Consider the following 27,948-nt stretch of genomic DNA (forward strand, 5'->3'; position numbering starts at 1 on the left):
TTGCAATGCAGGAGACCTGGCTTTGACCCCTGGGTCTGGAAGATACTATATTAATTCATATACACCTCAAGAGCTGAGATATATATGCATACAACAATTTTTGGAAGATAGTCTCCACGACTTTTGATTGTTTCCCAGATAGCTTTAAGACTCTTAAATCAGCATAAGCTTGACGATAAAAATCAAAATTCAAAGACACCAAGGGAAGCTGACAAGCTAATGAGATAAAATTGGGATATGTGTAAAGCCTTACATTCTGACTTTAAAAATCTGTTGTACACCTAAAGGAAGATGGAATCCTCATTTGGAAAGAAGTCATGTGAAGGCAAATCTCCAGATTAAAATCTTGGGATTTTAGTTAATTACAAATTCATCAAGAGCCAACATCACATGGCAGCTAAAAAACTTGAAACAACTTCAGTCTGCATTCATGTCCAGATGTGCAACATTCAGATTCAATTCAGCTACATACTGAGTATTATTTTTAGTTCTGAACATTTTAGAAGGGATATTAACAAAGTACAATGTCCATAGAGATCAATCAAGATGATGAAAGTGGTATCCTATGAGGAATAGTTGGAAGAGTCAAGTATTTATCTCAAAGGGAAAAGAAAATTGTAGGGAGAGCAGTGGAGAGGACAGAATAACTACCTTGAGAGATCTAAAAGGCTGTCATGTAGAAAAGGGATCCAAATTCTATTTACCTTGAGGGCAGAATTAGAATTAATTAATATGTATTACAGTCAGTACATTTTAACCCAGTACAGGGATGGATGAATAGTTACAACAATCAATATCAGTATAAAATGGATTGGGTTGCCTTGTAGATTTTGAGTTCCTCTCATCACTGGAAGGGACTTTGGCATGGACCAGGAGACAGGATTAAGCATTTCTAAGTCTATAATTATCCTGAAGAATTAATGCTGAATATAATCTCAGACATATGAAAGTTATCTTCTCTGAGGTAGTAAGTTTTGTTTCTCAGGTCAGTCAAAACAGACAGAAATGTAAAACCAATGATCTATTTTCATTTCATAATGGTGAGTATTTTGTGTGGTTCAAGTAGTCATCCTATTTCAGATACTATTAGATAAAGCTCCATCATTCAACACCAGCAGGAGAATTTCTATTTGAAGCTTTCAAGTGGAGACCTTATCTTCCCAGGGGTTATTTCCATGCTAATAGTTTAGATTTCTCTTGTTTGAAAAGCAGGTATTTATTCAGAGCCACTCAACTGAACACTGCATATACATTATCAGAGTGGGGGCTTTTGTAGAAGAGAAAACCACTACCAGAAAGGTTAAGAGTTAAAAGAGAGAAAAACTGATTGACAAAAGACAGAAAACTTGAGATTGGAAAAAAGTGCCAAAAGAAAGTGAAGGGAGACGATTTTAAGAAACTGAATTTAAGTGAAATGAAGGTGGGAAAGATATTTAGAAAGTAAGTATATGTGGAGCAGAGGAATTGTGAATAGAGAGAAAGTGAGGTATGAATGAGAAGGTTTTGGATGTGAAAAGGGCTGAGTGCAATAAAGTATGCTGAGATAACTTAAGGCTTCTTTGTGAAAGCAAAATCTGACTTTGAACTGGGTAAGCAGAAAGTAAGAAGGCACTCTTACTTTCTCTCTTGCACAGAGAGAAAGATGTCCAAGAAAGCTCTGACATAAAGGGGCTAGGCAGTCAGGAACCTTGAAGGAACAGTGGTTAAGAAAAATGGCACTCTGAAAGCCAACACTGGCATAAAAAGAATCAGCAAGCAGTGGTCTATGTTTATACAAGGGGTATGGAAGATTTCAACATGGTGAGATGTGTTTAAAATATACATACACCTACACAAAATACACATATACCTGTACATACATAAAATATACATACACCCGTACATATACATGTGTGCATACCTATGTATACAAATATAAACATGCATATTATATGTATACATATTTATACACACATACATATATATATTTAGCCTAGTCAACTGGGTAAAAATAGCCATAGGCATGCACCAAAGAGAGGAGACTGACTGCTACTCTAGCAATAACGTGGGACTATGGGGAGTTGGCGGGGAGAGAAAAACAGAAAACCTACCTACCTGGTATCTGCACACAATACAAGAGTTTCTATTTCCTTCACGTTTTTATTATTAAAGTTGTCAAATATACAGAACAAAGGTTATTCTACATGGGTAAAGGATATAAAGTAGGATGTATATCAGACTGCAGCTGTGCAAAAATATATACTCACAAACAAGACCTGGAGGTAATTTTTAATATATGGGTAAAATATTTTAAGGTGATCTTTTTCTCCAAAATGTGTGATAATATTTTTGCCTAACTTCTCTCTGGTTGGCACCACAGGCCTGGTTGTGGGGGATGTAGCCGAGAGCAAAGAGGTAGATGGGTTGGTTGCCCCCTCATCCCCCTCCCCCGGGGGGGGGGGAGCGCTCTGCACCCACTAAAGCAGAGGGAGGGAGGACGGAGTTGTGCCTCCAGCCACCACAGAGACAGGCGGCCCCAGCCGCCCTGTGGAGCCCAGCATCGAGACCCAAGCCTTCTATGCAGGTGCCTCTGGTAAGTGGCAGACTCTTGGGCTGCAGCTCCTGCACTCAGCCTGACTGCAGCTGCCCAGGAAGCCTGGAGAGGAGCAGGTTGGCACCAAATTTTGTCAGTTTTCAACACAAAGAGCAAACCTTGGACATTTAATGGAGTTTCATGGATTACTGCAACATATTCTTAAGATACCTAATGATGACATTTTACTAGCCTATATGAGGGAAACTTACCATCTATATATAAAGATGATAATTATCACAAAGCGATTTCAACAACCAACCTGCTGCTTAGGATTTTTACACAGAAAAACAGAAAGAAGCAAACAGTGCCTTTGGTACTGACATGCTAATGAAGAAGGAAAATGTTTTAACGGATGGTCCGTTAACCAAAGAAAAAAGCCAGATCTAGTCATTGGTATGCACCAAGACTTAAGATGTATCTTCCATTACAAATGTGGATATTCCCCCAGAAACACATCATAGGACTAGTTCATCTTTACAAACACAACACTGACCACTCCCTGGGGCTCTATAGCTGGGATGGTTTGAACCTAAAGGAGACATTACATGGCTTAGAGTGGGTCCCATGGATCGTTACACCCTGGCTTGTTCCAGGAGGTCTGGCTCAGCACAGGACTATCAGCTGCTAATGACATTTTAGGTTAGTGGTAGAGAAGTTTCAGGGAAGGGCTTTATTTTTTTTACATTTTATTGCAGTATAGTTGATTTACAATGTCATGTTAGTTTCAGATGTACAGCACAATGATTCAATTTTGTTTTTCTTTTTGGCTGTGTGGTACACGGGTCCTTAGTTCCCTGACCAGGGATCGAACCAGTTCCCCCTGCAGTGGCAGCATGGAGTGCTAACCACTGGACTGCAAGGGAATTCCCCAGAGTTTTGATCAAATAACAGGATGACTGCCAACAGTCACAACTTTACAACTTTACCATAATAGCAAGACAAGTAAACAGGAGAACAACGTTAGGAACAGTAGGACTGCCAATCTACTGGTAATAGCTTTCTTGGCTATCCACAGCAGATTGAACCAAAACACTGAGCCAAAGGATAAAGACATTATTACTGAAGACAGTGGTGTACCATGCTAGAGTCCTAAAGCTGTTCTTATTATTGAAAGCCTGGAAATGGTTAACCCATATAGAACAAACTCAGTTTTGAGTTTGGACAGAATGGTTTTATTCCTTCTAATTAAATGAGTTTAGCACTCCTAGAAAGTGGTGTGAACAGAATTTGAAACACATGTTCCAGATCAAAAACTCGTAAGGTGGAACATCATGAAACCATCTTTTGAATGCTGAATGTTTTCTGAGTGAGGGATGTCTGAGGACTTGTAAATTTGGCTAATTTAAGAACATTTAGACCTCTGAGCCAATGACCTGGAAAAGGCATGAGAACAATCATGTTGTAGGTTTAAAATTTCTTAAAGTAAATAGAACGAGAAAGTAGATTAGTGGTTGCTTACAGCTGGGTGAGGAGGAGAATCGGAAATATGCAAATGGTTACTGGGTTTCTTTGTGGAGTAATTAAAATATTCTAAATTAATTTTTTGGGGGGTTCCAAAATCACTGCAGTTGGTGACTGCAGCCATGAAATTAAGACGCTTGCTCCTTGGAAGAAAAGTTATGACCCATCTAGACAGCATATTAAAAAGCAGGGACATTACTTTGCTAACAAAGGTCCATCTCGTCAAAGCTATGGTTTTTCCAGTAGTCATGTATGGATGTGAGAGTTGGACTGTAAAGAAAGCTGAGTGCCGAAGAATTGATGCTTCTGAACTGTGGTGTTGGAGAAGACTTTTGAGTCTCTTGGACTGCAAGGAGATCCAACCAGTCAATACTAAGGAAATCAGTCTTGAATATTCATTGGAAGGACTGATGCTGAAGCTCCAATACTTTGGCCACCTGATGCGAAGAACTGACTCATTGGAAACGACCCTGATGCTGGGAAAGATTGAAGGCAGAAGAAGGGGACAACAGAGGATGAGATGGTTGGATGGCATCACCGACTCAATGGACATGAGTTTAAGTAAGCTCCGGGAGTTGTTGATGGACAGGGAGGCCTGGTGTGCTCCAGTCCATGGGGTTGCACTGAGCAACTGAACTGCCTGACTGAACTGAGACTGTAATGGTGGTTGTACAACTCTGATCATTAAAATCACTGAACTGTACACTTCAAAATTAGTATTATAGTATGCGAATTGTATCTCAATAAAGCTGTTTAAATGTTAATTAGTTTGGTAACTGTTAGTACAAACTTTGGTGGATCAGAGGTGATTTTAAGTCTAAAACAAAGGGAGCTCTGCTAATCAAATTATGTGCTTTTGATATGGAAAACTAGATGCACATTTTTAGAACTATGTAAGAGGATTATTTCTGTTTGAAAGAGTTAAATATTTAACCTATTACAAAGATTCCAGTTAGTTTTTCCTTTAACTACATTGTTTAAATTCTAATGTGAAGTCTGATTCTCTTTAGATATTTTTGGTACTCTGAGGACCTCAGTTCTTGTGTACCCAGTATTTGGGGGGGAGGAGGCGTGGCCATTCCCCAGGCTTGGGTAATCATAGTTCCCTGACCAGGGATTGAATCTGGGCCCTGGGCAGTGAGAGCGCAGAGTCCTAACCACGGCACCACTGCGGAATTCCCCCAGTATTTTTCTTTCTTAATGTTGTTCTTGTGCTAATGTTATTATATTTTTAATTAGAGGATAATTGCTTTACAATATTGTGTGTTTGCTGTTAATTGTTACAAATCATTTTCTGAAATGCAGTTTTTCTAACTTCTAAGAAATCAAACCAATTGGCTATTCTTAGGAGCTTCTTTCTACATTATGAAGCACTGAAGCTATGTTCCTGAATTATGAAATTCTGTGAGTTTTTCACATTGATGTTTGTCTATCCTATAGATTATATAATCAGCTAATTTTATTGACTCTGGTAATACAGGAGATGCTCTCCTTTAATTTTTATCCTCATTCCCAATCTCACTGGAAAGCATTCTTTTGTTTTGGGTGTGTGCTACTATATATATGTTGGTAGGCTTCTGAACTTTTTTAAGGTACAGACGGTTCCCACTTACAATGGTTTGACGTGATTCTTCCACTTTATAATGGTGTGAAAGTGATACACATTCAGATCTTTTCCTGTGCTAGTGCAGTCTGATACTCTCTAGTGATACTGGACAGCAGGGCAAGTTGCAGCTCCCAGTCAGTTCAGGCAATCAAGAAGATCAACCGATAGACTCATAATTCTACCCATACAAACATTCCATTTTTCATTTTCAGTACAGTATTTAATAAATTACAAGAGATATTCCACACTTTATTATAAAACAGGCTTTGTGTTAGATGATTTTCCCCAACTGTAGGCTAATGTAAGTGTTCTGAGCACATTTAAGGTAGGACAGGCTAAGCTATGATATTTGGTAAGTTAGGTGTATAAAATGCATCTTCCGCTTATGATACTTTCAACTTAGGATGGTTTTCTTGGGATGCAACCTCATTATAAGTTGACGAAGATCTGTATTCAAGTAGTGCAAATTGTTTTGGATATAAAATGCACTTAAAGACTTTTACACATAGGAAAAACTTGTGCACTTTTTTATGTAAAGATTTTGCATTTTCTTCAGTGGGATTATTCTAGGAACACTGCCTACACTTTAAGAGAAAGCTGTGGTGTTTACCACTGACAAGTAAAGTTTACCTATATTATTTTCATTGGGCAATTTATTTCCCACACATCCACTTATGACAAGTAAGGGTGAGGCTGCCAGTTTTCATTCTTTGCCTGATTTCTTTGGTATTTATCATTGGACAGTGTGCGTAAGCACTGTAATAATGCATGCACATAGAAATTAAGAATATTATGAAGTTCCCTGTGGTCTATGAATAATTCCCCCCAAAGCTACTTGATAATTCATCTTAAAATAAGGCTAGTATGAACGTATTTATGACAGTTGTGTGCTATTAAAACAATGAAGGATCAAATGATTCCCTTCTGAAAGATAGTTTCTCTAAACGGTAAAAAAAAAAAAAAAATTAAATAAATTTTTGATTAATTGAAAAAAAATCCCAAACAAGGAAATAGTTTTGTGATTTTTAAATACTAGAATACTACTCCAAAATGTATTTAAGCATTAAGGTTTCTAATAAAAATCTGTCTTACTTGAAATGAAGATTAACAGTAATTTCTTAAACTGAATCCTATTTGGTAGGCAATTATTATGGCAAAAGTAATTTAAAAAATCTATTCCATAATATCATGAGTTTCAGTTACCACAGCATCTTAGAAAAAAATTAAGAAGCAGTTTCATATGTGTACAAGACAACGAAGAAAGCAGTTTTGAAGATTTACATAAATTTAATTATTTAAGATGATATACTAGGGAACTATCTCTGATGACTGAAAATTAACTATTACAAATACCTATTAAATCTTTTAAAGTCAAGGAGCACCTGAATAACAAAACACTGTTTGTTTGCTGTTCTTAACAAATAAGCAGCAAAACCTTTCATCTTTTTTTATTGAGCTCAGAGATCTCTACAACCTGCCTGTGTTTTACCCTTCTGGTCTCTGGGAGAAATTCATTCAGTCACTACAGGCTCATTTAATGAACTAAAAATACTTACCATTATCCCTGCAACCAAGGGCCTTGTTAACCTCATCATAAAAAAGCATTTCTTAAGTAACTATATTGATGTGGCACAGTAAAAAGGAATTAAGTGATTATTATGGGTTGAATTGTGCCCCCTCAAAGATATTTTGAAGCCCTAAGCCACTGGTTAGGAATATGACCTTATTTGGATATAGGGTCCATGAAGATACAATCAAGTTAAGATGAGGTCATTAGGGTGCCGTCATCCAACATGACTGATATTCTTGTCAAAAACGCAGAAGAAACACAAGGAAGATGGCCATGTGAAGATAGAGGCAGAGACTGGAGTCTTAATGTACTGACCAGCCAAGGAAAACATCGAGGATCAATAGCAATACCAGAAGCTAAGAGAAAGGCATGGAACAGGTTCTCCCCAGAGCTTCAGGGATAGCATGGCTCTGCCAACACATTGATTTCAGACTTCTAGTTACCAGAATGTGCGACAATAAATTTCCTTCTTTCTTTCTGGTCACACAGTATGTTGGATCTTAGTTCCTCAACCAAGGACTTAGCTTCCCCTACAGTGGAAGCTCGGAGTCTTAACCACTAGACCACCAGGGAAGTCCCTAAATTTCTACTGTTTTAAGTCACTCAGTTTGTGGTACTTTATTATGGCAGCCCAAAGAAACTAAAACAACGTTATAAATATGACAAAATGTAAGCAAGCAATATAACCCTATTAGCTCCCATTGCAGTACTACCATGCCAAATGAAACACATTATGTAATTAAGTAAAGGCATCTGTTTAAGGGTTTCCCAGGTGGCACAGTGGTAAAGAACCTGCCTGCCAATGCAGGAGACACATAAAGATGCAGGTTTGATCCCTGCATTGGGGAGATCTCCTGGAGAAGGGCATGGCAACCCATTCTAGTATTCTTGCCTGGAGAACTCCATGGACAGAGGAGCCTGGTGGGCTACAGTCCATAGGATTGCACAGACACAACTGAGCGCGCACACACACACACACACACACACCTGTTTAAAACTCAGAAGACGTATGTTTTTAGAATTTCATCTATGACATCTTCGCTGATTCATCCACTCAAAACCCTAGTATAGAATGACTACTCTTTGTGCCCTCAGTATATCTTCTAAATAATTTGAAGACCCAAGTTGTACTAGAACAAGACTGAATAATGACTGCATGTGTGTATGTTTATAGGTGTACCTATATTGTTAGAATGAAGGTCCTTTATGGCAAGGGCTCTGCCCTATCACATTTGTATTCCCAATTCCTAAAGCAATGAGTGACACAGTAGTGCTTAATCAATGTTGGGCAAAAGAATGAATGTTGAACCACCTCTATTTGGTCACAGCTGACACTATTCCACATTCTACCCACCACCTCCAATGGACTCTTGAAATCACTGTGAGTAGTAAAAATTGTTAATATGCCACTGTGACCAGAAAATGTGACCAAAATAGGAAATATATGCATATTATGTAAACAGTAAAACTCAAATCACATTTCAAAAATATGATTCATACAATTTTTCATAGTAATATAATAAAAATCTTATGTGTGCTAACCCAAAACACCATAATTTAAAATTTATCTTAAGATTCTCTCTTTGCTCATTATGTGTAGAAATATTTTAAGATTTTTTTCATCAGTTGTTTCTTGGCCCTACAGAAGATCCAGCATAGAGATCTCATCAAACTAGCAACATTCTCCCTGACCCAGTGGAGGTCAATCCCTCTTATAATGATCTTAAAGTATTAGTTAGTTCCCTGTTTAGAAACAGCATTTTGATTTACAAAATTGTAGTATCTTAAAAAAGGTATCTACATAAATATAACATAGTATTAAAAAGCTGAATTTTAAAAATCTACTTGCCTTCAACAAAAGGGGTATATTTTTAAAAAACAGATTTTTAAAATTCAGTTATTATACTATGATGCATTGACACAAAAATTCAACTTTTAGTCAAATTGTTAATTTATACTACTAGGTTCTTCAAACCATGAAGCGTATTTTCATTTAAGTTAAATGGTCAACAGAACATTTTTGAGGTTAATTACATTCAATAAAATCAAAAGTTCTCTCCCTAAAATTAAGCACTGCTGCTAAGTCGCTTCAGTCTTGTCCAACTCTGTGCGACCCCATAGACGGCAGCCCACCAGGCTCCTCCATCCCTGGGATTCTCCAGGCAAGAAAGCTGGAGTGGGTTGCCATTTGAGCCACTCAAATAACTGAATGGCATTAAGGAGCACTTAGCCCATAAGCTCAGTCAATAACATCAACTTATTAATACTGTTGACTACAATATATGCTTGATCATGAAGCCTACTTCTGTAAATACCTGAAAGGCCATGCTGAGAATCAACAAAGGGAGTATCAATTACATGTTCTACACTTAATTTAGAAAGTCATAGTAATACTTAAATTTGAGCCCAGACCTCCAATCTTTGCCAAACTGTTTATAATAATTAACTCCGCAGGTATAGTTCTCTCAGAATGGACCCACAGTAAGGTATTCCGTCATCTTTTCTTCAGCAAATCATGAGACTGTGCTCCCTCAAAGAATGTTTTGTTTTGTTTTTTTTTGAATGAAGAGTACACAGATTTGGGGCTCAAGAATTCACTTAAGATCATAAGAAGGTTCAAAATCACTAGTATCCCCTCTTCCATTTTGCTGAAAACTGTTCAGTACTTAAGACAATTTATAGTGCTTGTTAATCAAGTCTTTGATTCAAATACAAACCATCTATAGCCCAAACTGTAGATCCACAGCATAGATTAATACTGTTTATGCTTATTCAGAGTCTATTAATAGATAAAAAATCTATGCTAAAATCAGAATAGGCAGAAAGACAAAATCTCATGATGGATACCAACCCAATATTTAATACAAACAAGGGTTTTCCTTTTTAAAAGAGGAGAAAAAAGAAGCCTATTATTCAGACTGTGAATACTTTAATACGTTTATCCTTTAAGACCCTTTTCTGTGTACATGTATACATGCACATTATAAATATTTCTAATGAGGACTTATATGGCATTTTTATAATTTGCTTTTTTCTACTTAAAAATATATCATAAGCATCTCTCCACATCAATTTTTATATAGATTAGAACATTATTTTAACTGGATGACTAGTATCTGACTATATGAATCTATCATAACCTCACAATTTCATATTGCTGAACATGAACTTTAAATGTATGTTTTTAAAAAGAGAAAATACACACATGATCAAATTCGAGAGGTACAAAAGTTGCATCCATTCCACCCCTGTACCTTAAACCTCCAGTTCCCTTCCAAGAAGCAATCACTCTTACCAGTTTCTCCCACAGTCTTTCAGAGATGTGTTACAGCATTTTAAAAAACACAGATGTTAATATACACACACACAGTTATGCACCTTCACTTCCAGGCTTTTCTAAAGCTACCAATTTTTTTACTATTATAAAATATGTTGGACTTAATGTCCTCCTGTTCATTTGCATTTTTTAAAATGTTGGCAATACTGTGTGACTGGGATTGAACCCCTGCCCCCCTGCACTGGGATTGTGGAGTCTTAACTACTGGGCCACCAGGAAAGTTCCTGTTTGTTTTTAACGTCAATATTAAAGTGATCTCACACAGCAGTGTGTCCTATCACCACTTATTTTTTATCTATCTTATTTTCGACCAGGAATAGTCTTAAAGCTTGAAAGCTCATATTAATCTATGGGAAAAAAAAAAAAGAACATCTCAGCAGAAAACAAGTTACAAGTAGCAAATACTAATGGCCAACAAACATGCTTTAAATATATGGTTACTTTCTGAACCAGCCATTCTAGTACTAAAGCATAACACTAAGGAAATGATCAAGGATGTTTTTTAAAAATATGTATATGAGGATGTTCAGTACAGCAATATTTATTTTAAAAAAAACTCATTTCCAACAAAAGAGGACAACATTTTGTTAATGTAGATACTAGGCAACCTTTAAAAACTTAGGTTGTAGAATACTAATGTTAGGTAGTTAGAATAGAGAAAAGGAGTCCAAAATGGCAGTGGCTAAAAGACAAGGAAGGGAAAAGCCCGAGAAAATACAACAAAGGAAGGTCAAAGAAAGGTCCGAGGAGGACCCCAGTGAGGACTTCAGGTAGAACAGCACTCCTGCCAATTTGCATAGTGCAGGCCCAGGGGGAAGAAGACATATAAAAGGAGGAGCCAGGTCCCCCGCTGCCAGCCGCCCCCCCCTCACACCCCCCCCCACCCCACCCCCCCCCCCCCCCCCCCCCCCGCCGCGTACACTTTTTCTCTCTCACTCTCTCCCCCGCGTGCGAATGCTCTTTCTCTCTCTCTCTCCCCCACCCCCACGCGCGTGCTCCTCCACTCTCTTCTTCGAGGATGGATTCTCCTGCTATCTTCTAAATAAAACAGAGCTGTAACACTTATTTGTCTAAGAGCTATGACACGGTTTGTTCAAGACCCAAGAGCTGTGACGCACTGAGGGCTTTAATGTCTATCGCTCCAAATCATTGTGAAGAGACAAGAACCGAGAAGCATACACTTGCCTGACACTACTAAAGGACACAAATATGTGTTCATGATGTTGTATTAAGTGATAAAAGCTTGTTATAAAACAATATTGTCTAATATAACCCCAATTATAAAAAATACCAATATATAAGAGGCTTCTCTGGTGGCTCAGTTAGTGAAGAATTCGCCTGCAATGCTGGAGACCTAGGTTCGATCCGTGGGTTGGGAAGATACCCTGGAGAAGGGAATGGCTATCCACTCCAGTATTCTGGTCTGGAGAATTCCATGGACAGAGGAGACTGGCAGGCTACAGTCCATGGGGTCGCAAAGAGTTGGACACGACTGAGTAATATATAAAGATTTAGGCTAAATTACATATTAAAACTCTACTGTGGTTATCTCTGGGTACTGGGATTACTGACTTTAATTTTCTTCTTTACAGTTTTCTTAATTTTCTAAATTTTATCCAGCAAATAGATTCTAATTAAAAGAAAAAAGCAGTTGGACTCTTGATTAGTCAAGGTCCTTTATACAATTGTGCCCAGCAGGCTGGGGGTGTTATTTGGCTATCTGCCATATGACAATGTTTCCTTCACCTGTGAATAAAATGGCATGGTAAGCTATCATTGGGAGAAGGCAATAGCACCCCACTCCAGTACTCTTGCCTGGAAAATCCCATGGATGGAGGAGCCTGGTAGGCTGCAGTCCATGGGGTTGCTAGGAATCGGACACGACTGAGCAACTTCAGTTTCACTTTTCACTTTCATGCATTGGAGAAGGAAATAGCAACCCACTCCAGTGTTCTTGCCTGGAGAATCCCAGGGACGGGGGAGCCTGGTGGGCTGCCGTCTATGGGGTTGCACAGAGTCGGACACGACTGAAGCGACATAGCAGCAGCAGTAGCAGCAAGCTATCATTAGTGGGGCCTGCTATTGCAAGGTTTTGGCTCTTTTTTCACAGAAAATAATTTTTATAACTTATAACAAGGAGAGGAAAGAATGTATTCTTAGGTCCTTATCTTTTTGCCTATTCTGAGAATTTGTCAACTTGCTACTTTGTAATATTATTGTCAATTATCAAGTTAAAAAAAGGGGGTCCTTCCCTGGTGGTCCAGTGGTTAAAGAGTCCAGGCTCCCACGGCAGATGGCAAAGTTTGACCCCAGTTGGGGAACTAAGATCCTGCATGCTGTGGCAAGGCCAAAAAAAAAAAGAAAAAGAGGATACAGGTCAACTCCCAGAGATAAAAGCAGTAACCAGGTTATGTACAAGTGGTTGGCTGTGAACACATGTCTTTTGGTCCACTGCCTGGGTAGCGGTAAATCACTAGCAGAGAAGGCTGAGAAACATTAGTAATAATAATACCTGATTGCTTATTGTTAACTTGAGTTGAAAAGAAAAGATTTCACTGAAAAATGTCTGAGTGATATCTATTGCTGGAGTTCTAAACTTGTTCACTTAATACCTTGAGAAAATAATTTTGGGCACTGGTAAGAAAGCAGTCTCCCCTGATCTTCAGCCAAAAATTTCCCTGAAATAATTTTTACAAAAGGGCAGCTCAGAATCAAGAACACGGAAAAGTAAAATCATTATATTTGACATCCAAAGGCAAAACTTATTCAACATAATTTACTTATATTTGTGCTAAGCAGGATAATAGAAATCACTTTTTCATTTTCAGATAAAGAAATTAAAGCATAAGGAAATTAAATGATTTGATGAAGGCCACAGAAACCAGAACTTATTCTATTTGATACTCGCTCAGACTTCCCTTTCACTTTTCACTTTGATGCATTGGAGAAGGAAATGGCAACCCACTCCAGTGTTCTTCCCTGGAGAATCCCAGGGACGGGGGAGCCCGGTGGGCTGCCGTCTCTGGGGTCGCACAGAGTCGGACACGACTGAAGCGACTTAGTAGCAGCAGCAGCAGCAGCAGATAACTTATGCTGATAGAGTGATCAGGATGCTACTGCTAAGTTGCTTCAGTCGTGTCCGACTCTGTGAAACCCCACAGACGGCAGCCCACCAGGCTCCCCTGTCCCTGGGATTCTCCAGGCAAAAACACTGGAGTGGGTTGCCATCTCCTTCTCCAATGCATGAGAGTGAAAAGTGAAAGTGAAGTTGCTCAGTCACTTCCGACTCTTCGCGATCCCATGGACTGCAGCCCACCAGGCTTCTCCGTCCATGGGATTTTCCAAGCAAGAGTACTGCAGTGGGGTGCCATGGTACTGGAAAAAATCAGATGGTTCCACAAATGCCATTCTGAGGTTTTTTTGATAAATGACTTGGTGAATGGGTAGTAACTACCCTAAATCTTTCTCAGGATTAAGTATTCTCTTCCATGATCATGTTGGGATCACAAGCAAGTACAGAAAAAAGTTCTTGATAAAGGGCAATATCTTTTCTTTTTCCCCAGCAAAAATATTGTACTCTTTCCAAAAGCCACTCTGTTGTCTCTAAGCAAACATTTAGTAGGTTTGTCTTCCATTGGGATTGAGTTAAAAAATGACACAAAATGAAGGAAACGTTGCTACAGTGACTACAAGCCACATTAAAATAGTACAACATATTTAATGAATGCTCCATGTGTTTTAAACACTGTAGACCAATTTTCATTTCCCTCTACCTCATCATTTTAACTATATGCATTTTCTCTAATCTACTAAAACATGCTGAATTTAAACTAAGTTTCTAATCCTATTTGTTTCAAAGGTCAGAATTTAACCAGGAACTTGTGTGATTTCACAGCCCATCCTCTTTTACCATGTTACCTCCAATAATAACTAAAATATGTAATGTGCTTTATAATCTACAATTTTTTCATGTGTGGTAGCTAATTTAACCTACACATCCTACACCCATTTGAAATATTGGGAAACAGTGATTTTCTGACTGGTTGTTACTCATCAAAGATCATGTGGCCAGTGAAAGTGAAAGTGAAGTCGCTCAGTCATGTCCGACTCTTCGCAACCCCATAGACTGTAGCCTACCAGGCTCCTCCGTCCATGGGATTCTCCAGGCAAGAATTCTGGAGTGGGTTGCCATTTCCTTCTCCAGGGGATCTTCCCGACCCAGGGACTGAATCCGGGTCTCCCGCATTGTACGCAGATGCTTTACCATCTGAGCCACCAGGGAAAAAATGCAAACCCAGTGATTATGACCAATCTAGGTGTAAGGACGCTTCCCTGGTGGCTCAATGGTAAAGAATCCACCTGCCAATGCAGGAGATGTGGGTTCAATCACTGGGTCAGGAAGATCCCCTGAAGAAGGGAATGGATGGCTACCGACTCCAGTATTCTTATCTGGAGACTTTTATGGACAGAGAAGCCTGGCAGGCTACAATCCATCAGGTTGCAAAGAGTCAGACATGACTGAGCAACTGAACAATAACAAAAGGTATAAGGAAATTACTATTGGAATTATTTGTAGAAAGGGTAGTCCAGTAAGGTAAAAAATGTTAGGCTCTGTGCCCTTTCAGGGTTTGAAAAATTAGGTGGAGCCACAAAAAGCACATCACATAGCAATATATGCTGAGAAGTCTGTGTTATGAGGTCAAAAAAATCATTACAGGAATAAGCATAAAAGTTCAAACCATATATAAGTATTTACAGATATACCAGAGAATACACAGTGGCACCAGCTTTGCCCAGTTTAGGACATTAGCTTTAACTCACTCAGTTCAACCTCTGTCTGACCATCTGAGTTCAAGCTATTCCCAGTCAATGCAGGTAAACCTCGCTTTTTACCACAACCCATATTCTTGAAAATATTCATGTATTATAGAAGCAGATCAGAATGACAGTGAATCACATGTATCCAGAACAAAGACTGGGTACCAATTATACCAAATAAAATCCCCAAATGTATCAAATAGCACAGCTACAACTATATCATAATTATAAATAAAAGTCCATGCCAAGTTCTACAAAATGGACATAAATATGCTTTTATCATACAAAGGACAACCTACTAAGTATATGCAGAGTAGATTAACATATAACGTAAGTTTGGCCTCAAGTTCTTATGGCAGATACATTTTTCTTATATAATATTCCAAATGCTCTTTTCATGCTTTGAATTAAGTGGAACAAATATACTTTAAAATTTATGAAAAAGAAACATGGAGGCAACGAGGTTGAATGATTCGCTCACAATCCCTCAGCTAATCAGAAACAAAGTCAACACAGGAACTCAGGCTTTCAATCTAAGGCTCTTTCCATTGTACCACGTGACCTCTAAGATGTGAAAATAATATTTGTTCCACTACTGTTTTTAACCTCCTCAAATCTACTCACACAATGACCTTAAACTGTGCCACAGATTACATTCTGTAATACTATTACCAGATTAGACCACAAAGTTTGAGACATGACAGCTCATGATAATCTCCCAACCTCAAGAGAACAAGGGCATCTATTTTGCCATATTCATCTTTGGGATTCTACCACATAGTACAATACCTGGCATATACTGTAGGTGCTCAGTAAGTTTTTTTTTTTTTTAAATAAATCAGCGGGTTTTTTAAAATCTGTTAGTGCCAGCTACCAGATTTAAATATGGGACCAAACAAAAACAGGAAAATATCATTATTTCACACTTGGAGTCTCTAAGCATTTATAATATAAACAAACCATTTACTAAATGAGTTAATGTTTATAACCAAATACAAGGGAACATTTATGTTAGTAAAATACTTCAAGCACAATACAAGTTAATGTTTACAACCAAATACAAGGGGAACATTTATGTTAGTTAAATATTTCAAGCTCTATACAAGTTAACTGAGTCATTAATTACAGTAATTCTTATCTAGTGAAATGGACCTGACTTTTAGTCAGTATTCCCTTCTCCCCCACCTCGCTGGAGTCATCGAACGCACTAGAAAGCAGTAAAATTACAGGTGTAGTACAAGGTGCACTGGACTAGGACCTAGACTCTAGTCCAAGCTCTGTTAATAATTAGATATATGACCTTGGGCAATTCACTTTTTTTTTCTTGCGTCTTAACCTGGTAATAAAAACAAAAGAGCTGAACTACTAATCACCAGGGACCTTTACTGTCTTAATTTTTTTATATGATTTTTACAAAGATTTCTACGTTCAGAATTTTTTTGTGTCAAATTTGATATCCTGAATGTTATAATTTGTTAATTATTCAATAATTAAAAGCTTAGCACATTTTCCAAAACTATATAAAGACTAATAAAATACAATATCGTTACCTTCTTACATTAGGAGCAACAGGAGAAAACCAAAGATGAAATATGAGCATCAGATAATCAGGCCTGCTTTGCCAGTTGGGCTGACATGAACCTCTCTGGATTTTACAAATCACTGATACATAAATACATATGGGTATATAAATATATATACACATACCATTGATACTTGTTTATACTGATATACATATACATACATGTGTGAAAACTTTAAAACTTGTTTTTAGCTTTAAAATCAATACTTGTTCACGGTGAGAATTTCAAACAGTACCTTAGGTCACACGTGAGGTGCAAAATAAAAAGCCTCCCTCCAACCTCCAGAAGTAACCACTGTTAACATTTTCTTTGTACATCCTTCAAGAACTTTTCTGAGCACATACATCTAGATGTGTATGTATAAATCTTTTTAACTTCTTCAATGATGAAGAAAAATACCACAAGCACTGGCTTCATAAACATGTTAAATACACTTTAAGTAGGTAGCACAGTTGTATGGCACAAAGTGGTATATGCTTCAGAAATGTTCACTGAATACATCTTCATTGTCTTGATTGGAGGCTAAGTGGAGCAGTTGCACAGAAAGAGCAACAGCAAGGAATCGACTAGCATTAGGCAAGCCATGACATCTTCCTATGCCTTAGTTTCTGCTTTTGTAAATATCATGGGTGGACTAAGACCCCTTCCAGTTCTAAAGTGTGATAATTCAATAACAGGAAAAAATGTGTAGAAAAAGTTTAAGATAAGAGTTAATAAAATCACTGATTGATGAAAAAAAAAAATACAGTGAAAAAAAAAAAAGTGTGATAATTCTAAGATGGCTGTCACAGTATTCTCTTGAACTGGATATAACAAATGTTAAGTAAAAAAAGAGAGAAAAGAAGCACTATAGAAACCTCCGACCTTACAAGAGTAAATTTCTCTGCCATTAACTATCATGGTAGCACATTTGTGACATAAGTAGTGATGCAATTATATCTGAAAACAAAGTAGTAGATTATTAAAATTGATAGGTTTTTTTTTTTTTTACAAAGCTTTGATTGACGTTTTTCTTTTTTTGGAGGTGGAGAGGGCTGTTGCTTAGTGTCAGCAATAACCACTCTCCCTCCTCCCGATGAGAAAACAATTAAGTGTATTATGGAGTTAAAATAATGAAACTGAAAGTTAGACTGAATTTTGTTTTACTCACAGAATATGCTGGGGAGGTGACAAAGGTTGGAAAGAATTACTAGCTAATTTCCTCTTCCGGAAGGTCTTTGGCTTCTATTCTTTCTGTTCACATGCTCTTACCAGACACACTCCACCCAGCTCCATACCTGGCACAGGCATCAGATGGAGGGGGGTGGGGGGGGGTCCCCTTTGATCATTTTTTTAAGAAAGTTCTTGGACTCGATTTACCTTAGGGGTCACGGGGTTTGAGGAGGCACGCAGGCGGCCTGAAGCCACCCACGCCTTTCTTCGCCAGTCCCGGAACCTGGGCACGAACCCCGGGCGGGCCACTAGCGCCCGGCAGGGGCTGCCCTCTTGCCCTCCCTCGCAGCGCGGGGCCCAAGGAGAAGGAGGGGAGAAGAGAAGGGAAGAGAGAAGGAGAGGGGAGGGGAGAGAAGGAAAGGGGAGGGAGGCGGAAGCCCGTCCGGGCAGTACCCACCGCGCCAGGAGAGCCGGCCTAGATCGCCCGAGGCGCCCCGCGCGGTGCTGAGAGGAGGGTCCTGGAGGAGGGGCGGCCCAAGCCCCAATCTGGAAGTGCCAACTCCTCTCGGCGGCCAGGCCCCAGCCTAGAAGGAAACGGAAGTCCCTTCCTTTCCCTCACTCGCCCGCCCACCGCCCGTAGCAACCACGGTCGGGGAATCCAGTGCCTCCAAGCCAAGGCCTCAAAGAGTCAAGGCACGCGGCGCAGCCCGTCTGTCTCCCGCCCGAGCCGCGCCACCGAGCCCCTCAAAGTCTTCGGGCCTCCGCCCCCGCCGCGAGGCCAGCCTCCCGCTCAGTGAAGCTCCTCCTTCTTCTCCCTCCGCCATTTTCCAACTTACCCTTCCAGCCCTAGATTTGCGCTGAGCCAGCCCGCCCGCGGCTCCACCGAGGTCCGGCCACTCCCTCAGGTTACCGGAGGCAACCGTCACAAACGAAGCCCTATTTACCCCACCTGCCCCTCCCCGCCCCCCCCCCCCCCGACCGCCTAGAAACCAGAACCTGACAGAGAGGGCGCGCACGCGCAGTGGACATCTCGTAGTCCCCGCCCCCAGCTCCAGTGTTTCCTCTTTTGGCCTCGAGGTATTTTTCCCACGGTTTTTACCTGCTGAGCCCTGGAGGGAAGGAGTAATAGAGATAAAAGACTGAAAAGATAGAGTGAACATGTCCAGTTCTTGCTGGAGACCACTTAATGTGCTTGGCGTGTGACTACTTCTTGGTTGTAATTTTGACAATCCTCTAAGGTAGGCACTCTCATGGTAAACCAATTTTAAGAGAGGAAGTTGAGGCCCAGAGATGCTAAGTGCCCCAATAGCACACAACTAATAAACAAGGGAACTGGGAGTAGAATATGACCTGTGTTCAAGAACTGAAGGTGAAAGGCAAAAGAAAGACACTCAATAGCTAACAGGAGGGAAAGGGGCAGGGCACAGCCTTTCAAAGAGGCTGATTAGAGAACATAAACTGATTAGAATCAAATGGGTCTAAGATGGCAGAACTGTTGAATTCAGCTAGACTGATCCTCAATCAGCAAACTAAATGACACACCCAGAAGTGCCATGACAGTTCCATGAGACCAAGAAGTGGGCCGTGGCCCAATTCCTAGAAATCTCTTCCCCTTCCCCAAAATAGCTGGAATAATCTTCCCACTCATTAACATACCCAGTGCATAAAAACTAACCAAGACACATTTTGTGGCCGCACTCCCTATCTGCAATGGCCCAAAGTCTGCCTGTGGAGTGTGCTTCTCTCTGAATCTGAATAAATCTGCTTCTTACCTATTACTTGTGTCTCGCATGGAATTCTTTCTGCGATGAGACATCAAGAACCTGAGTTTCATTAGGTCCTGAAACCAAGTACCTTGGGTTTTGGCTGGGTTCAAATACCACCATATGGGTTCAAATCCCGGTCTGAGGTAAATGGTTTCATCGGGAGTGAGAAAGGGATTGGGAAATGAAGGGAAAATGAACAAGGAAGAAGGAAAGCCAAAGGAAGAAAAACAAATCTATGCACATAAATTCCCGATCATAGCCTAAACTTACTGCAAATATGTTGTTCAGTTCAGTCACTCAGTCGTATCTAACTTTTTGTGACCCCATGGGCTGCAGCACGTCAGGCTTCCCTGTCCATTACCAACTCCAGGAGCTTGCTCAAACTCATGGCTGTTGAGTCAATGATGCCATCCAACCATATCATCCTCTATCATCCCCTTCTCTTCCTGCCTTCAATTTTTCCCCGTATCAGGGTTTTTTCCAATGAGTCAGTTCTTCACATCAGGTGGACAAAGTACTGGAGCTTCAGTTTCAGCTTCAGCATCAGTCCTTCCAATGAATATTCAGGACTGATTTCTTTAGGATGGACTGGTTGGATCTCCTTGCAGTCCAAGGGACTCTCAGGAGTCTTCTCCAACACCACAGTTCAAAAGCATCAATTCTTCAGTGCTCAGCTTTCTTTTGGTCCAACTTTCACATCTACACATGACTACTGGAAAAACCATAGCTTTAACTAGACGGACCTTTGTTGGCAAAGTAATGTCTCTGCTTTTTAATATGCTGTCTAGGTTTGTCATAACTTTTCTTTCAAGGAGCAAGCGTCTTTTAATTTCATGGCTGCAGTCACCATCTGCAGTGATTTTGGAGCCCAAGAAAATAGTCTGGCATTGTTTCCATTGTTTCTCCATCTATTTGCCATGAAGTGATAGGACCATGAATGTTGACTTTTAAGCCAGCTTTTTCATGTCCTCTTTCACCTTCATCAAGAGGCTGTTTAGTTCCTCTTCACTTTCTGCCACAAAGGTGGTTTCATCTGCATATCTGAGGTTACTGATATTTCTCCCAGCAATCTTGATTCCAGCTTGCGCCTCATCCAGTCCGGCATTTCACATGATGTACTCTGCATATAAGTTAAATAAGCAGGGTGACAAAATACAGCCTTGATCTACTCCTTTCCCAATTTGAAACCAATCTGTTGTTTCTTTTTTTTTTTCCCTCCCTGTCCTCCCCAATCTGTTGTTTCATGTCTGGTTCTAACTGTTGCTTCTTGACCTGCATACAGATTTCTCAAGAGGCAGGTCAGGTGGTATGGTATTCCCATCTCTTTCAGAATTTTCCACAGTTTGTTGTGATCCACACAGTCAAAGGCTTTGGCATAGTCAATGAAGCAGAAGTAGATAAACATCTACTTCTGAAATTTTATTACTTTTCTATGATCCAATGGATTTGGGCAATTTGATCTCTGGTTCCTCTATCTTTTCTAAATCCAGCTTGAACATCTGAAGCTCTCAGTTCATGTACTGTTGAAGCCTGGCTTGGAGAATTTTGAGCATTACTTTGCTAGCGTGAGATGAGTGAGATGAGTGCAATTGTGTGGTAGTTTGAGTATTCTTTGACATCACCTTTCTTCAGGATTGGAAAGAAAAAGTGACCTTTTCCAGTCCTGTGGCCACTGCTGAGTTTTCCAAATTTGCTGGCATATTAAGTGCAGCACTTTCACAGCACCATCTTTTAGGATTTGAAATAGCTCAGCTGGAATTCCATCACCTCCACTAGCTTTGTTTGTAGTGATGCTTCCTAAGGCCCACTTGACTTCGCACTCCAGGTTGTTTGGCTCTAGGGGAGTGATCACATCATCGTGGTTATCTGGGCCATTAAGATCTTTTTTTGGTATAGTTTTTCTGTGCATTCTTGCCACCTGTTTTTAATATCTTCTGCTTCTGTTAGGGACAAACAAATATGCTGTAGGGACAGACAGATGAATTAGACTGACAGATGAATCATGTTTCACAAACGTGGGCTCCCTTACAGGTTAGTGTACTGAGTTGAGAGGTTCTGAATGAAAATGTTTCATGTCAAGGGGAAGATCATTAAGTATCACCTGCATCCTCAAATGATCCTTTTATCTTTCTTGAAAGTATCATCCCGAGAAGTCAGATTATTGTCATTTCTCTGCTCACATCCCTCTAATGGTTCCGTTTCACTAAAAGTAAAAACCACAGATTTATAATGGCCTACAAAGGCTGTGGTAGCCAGCCACTAAGATGATATCCAGTAATCGAGGACATGGAACAATTGACTGGTTCCAAATAGGAAAAGGAGTACGTCAAGGCTGTATATTGTCACCCTGCTTATTTAACTTATATGGAGAGTACATCATGAGAAACGCTGGGCTGGAAGAAGCACAAGCTGGAATCAAGATTGCCGGGAGAAATATCAATAACCTCAGATATGCAGATGACACCACCCTTATGGCAGAAAGTGAAGAGGAACTAAAAAGCCCCTTGATGAAAGTGAAAGAGGAGAGTTAAAAAGCTGGCTCAAAGCTCAACATTCAGAAAACTAAGATCATGGCATCTGGTCCCATCACTTCATGGGAAATAGATGGGGAAACAGTGGACAGTGGCAGACTTTATTTTTTGGGGCTCCAAAATCACTGTAGATGGTGATTGCAGCCATGAAATTAAAAGACGCTTACTCCTTGGAGGGAAAGTTATGACCAACCTAGATAGCATATTCAAAAGCAGAGATATTACTTTGCCAACAAAGGTCCATCTAGTCAAGGCTGTGGTTTTTCCAGTGGTAATGTATGGATGTGAGAGTTGGACTGTGAAGAAAGCTGAGCACCAAAGAATTGATGCTTTTGAACTGTGGTGTTGGAGAAGACTCTTGAGAGTCCCCTGGACTGCAAGGAGATCCAACCAGTCCATTCTAAAGGAGATCAGTCCCGGGTGTTCTTTGGAAGGACTAATACTAAAGCTGAAACTCTAGTACTTTGGCCACCTCATGCAAAGAGTTGACTCATTGGAAAAAACTCCAATGCTGGGAAGGACTGGGGGCAGAAGAAGAAAGGGACAACAAAGGATGAGATGGCTGGATGGTATCACCAACTCGATGGACATGAGTTTGAGTGATCTCCGGGAGTTGGTGATGGACAGGGAGGCCTGGAGTGCTGCAATTCATGGGGTCACAAAGAGTCAGACATGACTGAGTGACTGAACTGACTGAACTGAACTGAATCTTTACCTCTTGCTCTTCACATGCTTGGGTAGTCTCATCTACAGTGAACTAGGGCTGATCTGTGTAACCAATAGAATACAGTGGGAGTGACAGTGTATCATAAAGGCTAGGTCATAAGGGGTATCGTGATTTCTGCCTTGCTGTCTCTTGGATTGGTTGCTCTGGAGGAAGCCAGCTGCCATGTCATAAGGATACTCAAACAGCATTTAGAGAGACCCACCTGGCAAAAGACTGAGTCCTCCCCTTCTCATCTCCTCCTCTCCCACCCAAAACAAGCACCAACTTGCCAACCAATCACATGAGTAAGCCACCTTGGAAGAGGATTCTTCAGGACAAAAACCTCAGAGCCAGAACCTGCCAGCCATGCCACTCTTGAATTCCTGTGTTTTGTTTTAAAAAACAAAATATTAGGACAATTTGTTTCTAGGCAGTTTGATGCTTTCGAACTGTGGTGCTGGAGAAGACTCTTGAGAGTCCCTTGGAGAGCAAGGAGATCAAACCAGTCAATCCTAAAGGAAATCAACCCTGAATACTCATTGGAAGGACTGATGCTGAAGCTGAAGCTCCAATAATTTGGCCACGTGATGTGAAGAGTCAACTCATTGGAAAAGACTCTGATGCTGGGAAAGACTGAGGACGAGAGGAGAAGGGGGGACAGAGGATGAGATGGTTGGATGGCATCACCACTTTATGGACATGAGTTTGAGCAAGCTCCTGGAGGTAGTGAAGGACAGGGAAGCCTGATGTGCTGCAGTCCACGGGTCACAAAGAGTCAGACATGACTGAGCGACTGAACATCAACAGTATAACAAATACAAAAGCCCTACACAGTTAGGATCCCTCTTACCTTTATGTCCTCATATCCTACTACTCTATTCTCTTGCCCCAATAGCTTTCCTGCCTCAGGATCATTGCACTTGCTCTTTACTCTACCTGAAACACTTCTCCCTGATATCTCCATGGCTATCCTGCATTCCCTTAACGTCTTCACTTAGTAGTCACTTTCTCAGTAAGACCTACCACAGCCACCACATTAAAAATTACAATTTTTTGACATACAGATGGCTAGCAAGCACCTGAAAAGATGCTCAAATCACTTGTTATTAGAGAAGTGCAAATCAAAACCACAATGAGTTAACACCTCACACTGGTCAGGATGTTTATGATCAAAAAGTCTACAAATAACAAATGTTGGAAAGGATATAGAGAAAAGAGAACCCTCAAACATTGTTGGGAATGTAAATTGGTGCAGCCACTATGGAAAATAGTATGGAGTCTACTTAAAAAACTAAAAATAGGGAACTCTCTGGTGGTCCAGTGGTTAGTACATAGTACTTTCACTGCGGTGGCCTGGGTTCAGTTCCTAGTCAGGGAATTAAATCCTGCAAGCCATGTGGCATGGCAAAAAAAAAAACAAAAAAAACCTAAAAATACAACTACTGCATAATTCAGCAATCCCACTCCTGGAGATATACCCAGAGAAAACAAAAACACTAATTTGAAAAGATACATGCACCCCTATGTTTGTAGAAGCATTATTTACAATAACCAGGACATGGAAGCAACCCAAGTGTCCATCAACAGATGATTAGATTTAGAAGATGTGGTATACATATAATGGAATAAAAGAATGAAATGTTGCCATTTGCAGTAACATGGATGGACCTAGACATGATCATACTAAGTGAAGTAAGCCAGACAAATGCTATATGATATGACTTATATGTGGAATCTAGAAAATAATACAAATGAATCTATATATAAAACAGAAATGGACTTACAAATTTATGGTTACCAAAGGGGAGAGGAAGGGGAGAAGGAACAGATTAGGGGCATGGGATTAATAGATACAAATTACTATACATAAAACAGGTACACAACAAGAATTTACTATATGGCACAGGAAACTTTTGAGCAATCTTATAACCCATAATGGAATATAATTTGTAAAAAAACAAAACAATGAATTACTATGCTGTACACTTTAAACTAACACAATATTCTAAATCAACTATACTTTAACAAATAAATTATAACTTTTCCTCTTAGTACTGCCTATCTCCCTTCCCTTCTCTATTTTGTCTTTTTACCTCTGGCATCTTTCATTTTCTAACATGCCATTTGGTTATCTTACTGATTATGTTTATCGCATGTTCCCTTCCTCCCACCCCTGCTAGAATATAGGCTCTAAGAGAACAAAGATCTTTGTTTTGTTCACTGATTTTCCAAGTGCTTAGAATAGTGCCTGCAACAGTGTAGATATTCAGAAAATATTTGTGGAATGAGTGAACAAAAATTTCATAAACATGCCAGACCCTTGGTAAATACTTGGGTGCATTGTCGGTTGGGAGATGTGAACACCAAAGGCAGATATATCTGGGGTATGATAATCTAGGTTTTCTATTTAGGGACACATAGAGGTGTGAAGTTAGAAAAACCACAATCCATGGAGAGGTTACTCCAACCTGTCCAAGGATTTTTGTTGTTGTTGTTATTGTTTTTGGTTGAGGAGAAGGAAAATTTAGAGAGGGAAAGAACAAAGCTATATTAGTCTGAACCATATGAAATTGCCAATATTCCACCATTGGTAAATGTCCCAAACAGGAATTTAATATGGTTTAATCATGCATTGGAGAAGGAAATGGAAACGCACTCCAGTGTTCTTGCCTGGAGAATCCCAGGGACGGGGGAGCCTGGTGGGCTGCCGTCTATGGGGTCACACAGAGTCGGACATGACTGAAGCGACTTAGCAGCAGCAGCAGCAACCTAACAGGAAAAAGGAAATTTGATGGCACAAAGACTCAGAGGAAATGAGAAAGATATGGGATCAACCATGAGTAATGGCATTAGCCTTGAGGAGGAAAAAGGATACATACTAAGAGACTCAAGTCTTGAGATGTAGATAAGGTGAGAGGAATGTAGAGAGTGATCACCATACCTCAACGGCAGCTGGCTTCTGTGGAAAGTAAACTATGTAGTTATCTACTGAGGGAAACAGCAAAGGTTTAGCACTAGAATGTGTGGTATGTGTGCTCAGTCAGTCATGTTCAACTCTAGCACCCCAGACTCCTCTGTCCATGCGATCTTGCAGGCAAGAATACTGGAGTGGGTTGCCAGTTCCTTCTCCAGGGGATCTTCCTAACCCTGGAATCAAACCTACATCTCCTTCATTGACAGTCAGATTCTTTACCACTGAGCCACCAGGGAAGCCTTTAGCACTAGAATACTTTTTGCAAATGAAGTTATAAGTGATCATCCAAATCAATAGATACAGAAGAGAATTACCTTGAGTGAAAGGAGGTGGGGTGAGCCTTGCCCTTGGAGCCATCAATTTTATGTAGCTGTTTCTGGCAGGAAGGAGTGTATAACTGTTACCGAGTCCAAACTCTCTCTGCTCACCACATGACAGGCCAATGAATCTGAGAGATGAGGTGCTGAGGTAAGGAATACGAGTTTATTTGGAAAGCCGGCTGACTGAGAACATGGCAGACCAATGTCTCAAAGTAACCATCTTGTCAGGGTCTAGATGCCAGGTTCTTTGATAGAGCAAGAGAGAGAAAAACAATGAGGAACTAAAGTCAAAAGGCAGAATAGAGGGGGAGAGGCAGTGGGGAAATCAAGTAAAAAGGGTCTTCAGTCTTGCAAAACATCTCCAGGAAGGGCCAGCTTTTGGAAGAGGTGTGTTAATCTCTTCTTTCTTGCAGCCACTCACAAATGGGCAAGGCCAGATTATCTCTCTGTGAACTGAACAAAGACACTTTAACAGTCAGGCAGAGGGGCAGGGTCCTTTGAGGCAGGCCATTGTGTATGATTGTAGTAATAGGAGCAATGAAAGCAAGTCAAAGAAACAGTTCCAGCATGGAGTCAGAATTGGTTCTTCTCTGCAACATACCCGCATAGGATTACTCTTGACTCATCCTCAGAAAAAAGCTTTTGTGAAGGTCATTCATGTTGGACAGTATCTATTAACTGTAACTGCCTCTCAGTCTCCTGACTTTTGCTCCGGTTTCTTGATCACTAACTTCTTGTCCGCTCCTTGTTTCCACTAAGACTGGGACTGTAATCTCCTCTCTTTGAGCAGTCATAAAGGTGATTTGCCCTTATCTTGTACTGGCAAAACTAGCATCTTCAACCAGCCTTCCCTTTCCCTTCTCTGCCTTCGTCTGCTGGGGACCCAGTCATAGAGAAGAGGCTTGTTTGTTTGAAACAAGAGCACAGTCTTAAGCTAATGGAAAATTCCACCTGAGCTTTCTATATATGAGTCTATTCATATGTTTATCTAATATTCAGTCTGCAAAAATCTAACAACAAAGTCAAGGTCAGGACACTGTCACAGAACGCCTGGAGTAGGGTAGAGGTGAAAGTTGAAAGCTCCTGGAGTCGAGGTCCAGGAGAGAGACTAGCCTCTTGGAGGGGTCATCACCAGGGCAGTTGTGGGATTTGTGTTTAGAGTGGAAGACTGAGCAAGAGGCCAAAGACGTCAGTGGATGTGAGGTAGTGTACTGAATATAGATAGATAATAATAGCATTTGCTGAGTGTTTGCCATATGTCAGGCACTGTCTTAAGTTCTTGGCACACTTTATCTCTTATAATCCTCTCAGTAACCCATGAGCTAAGAGTTCTTTTTATTCTCGTTTTGACTCAGAACCTAGAATGGTACCTGGCATATAGAAGTTAATTAGCCAGACCGGGTCGGTCCTGCACCTTGAGAACCTGCAGTGGCTTCTCACTTAGTAGAGGCAAGCACAGGGTGCTGTGGGAGCCCAGAGTGGGGCTCTGGACATGGAAGAGCTGGCTGCACCAGGAATTCAGTTTCAAAGGACAACCAGGAAACAGCTA

At 40.2% G+C, this 27,948-nt stretch overlaps 1 protein-coding gene and 1 pseudogene across 3 annotated transcripts in view; one reads left to right on the top strand and one right to left on the bottom strand.

Moving 5' to 3' along the window:
- The window catches only part of XIAP (X-linked inhibitor of apoptosis), a 39,814-nt gene extending 20,767 nt beyond the window's left edge, over window positions 1-19,047 (bottom strand). The window contains exons 1-2 of one of the 3 annotated variants that reach the window (XM_027534983.1): window positions 18,939-19,047; window positions 18,560-18,686 (exon numbers count right to left, since the gene is read on the bottom strand). The gene's annotated coding sequence lies outside the window, so the exon portion shown is untranslated. Of the gene's footprint in view, window positions 1-18,309; window positions 18,540-18,559; window positions 18,687-18,938 lie in introns of those variants that run through there. The other 2 variants (XM_027534984.1, XM_027534985.1) reach the window with 2 other exon arrangements.
- On the top strand, window positions 1,783-3,203 carry LOC113888201 (annotated as a pseudogene).
- Window positions 19,048-27,948: the final 8,901 nt, after the last annotated feature.

Source organism: Bos indicus x Bos taurus, chromosome X, assembly GCF_003369695.1.
Source record: "Bos indicus x Bos taurus breed Angus x Brahman F1 hybrid chromosome X, Bos_hybrid_MaternalHap_v2.0, whole genome shotgun sequence".
NCBI classification, from domain to species: domain Eukaryota; kingdom Metazoa; phylum Chordata; class Mammalia; order Artiodactyla; family Bovidae; genus Bos; species Bos indicus x Bos taurus.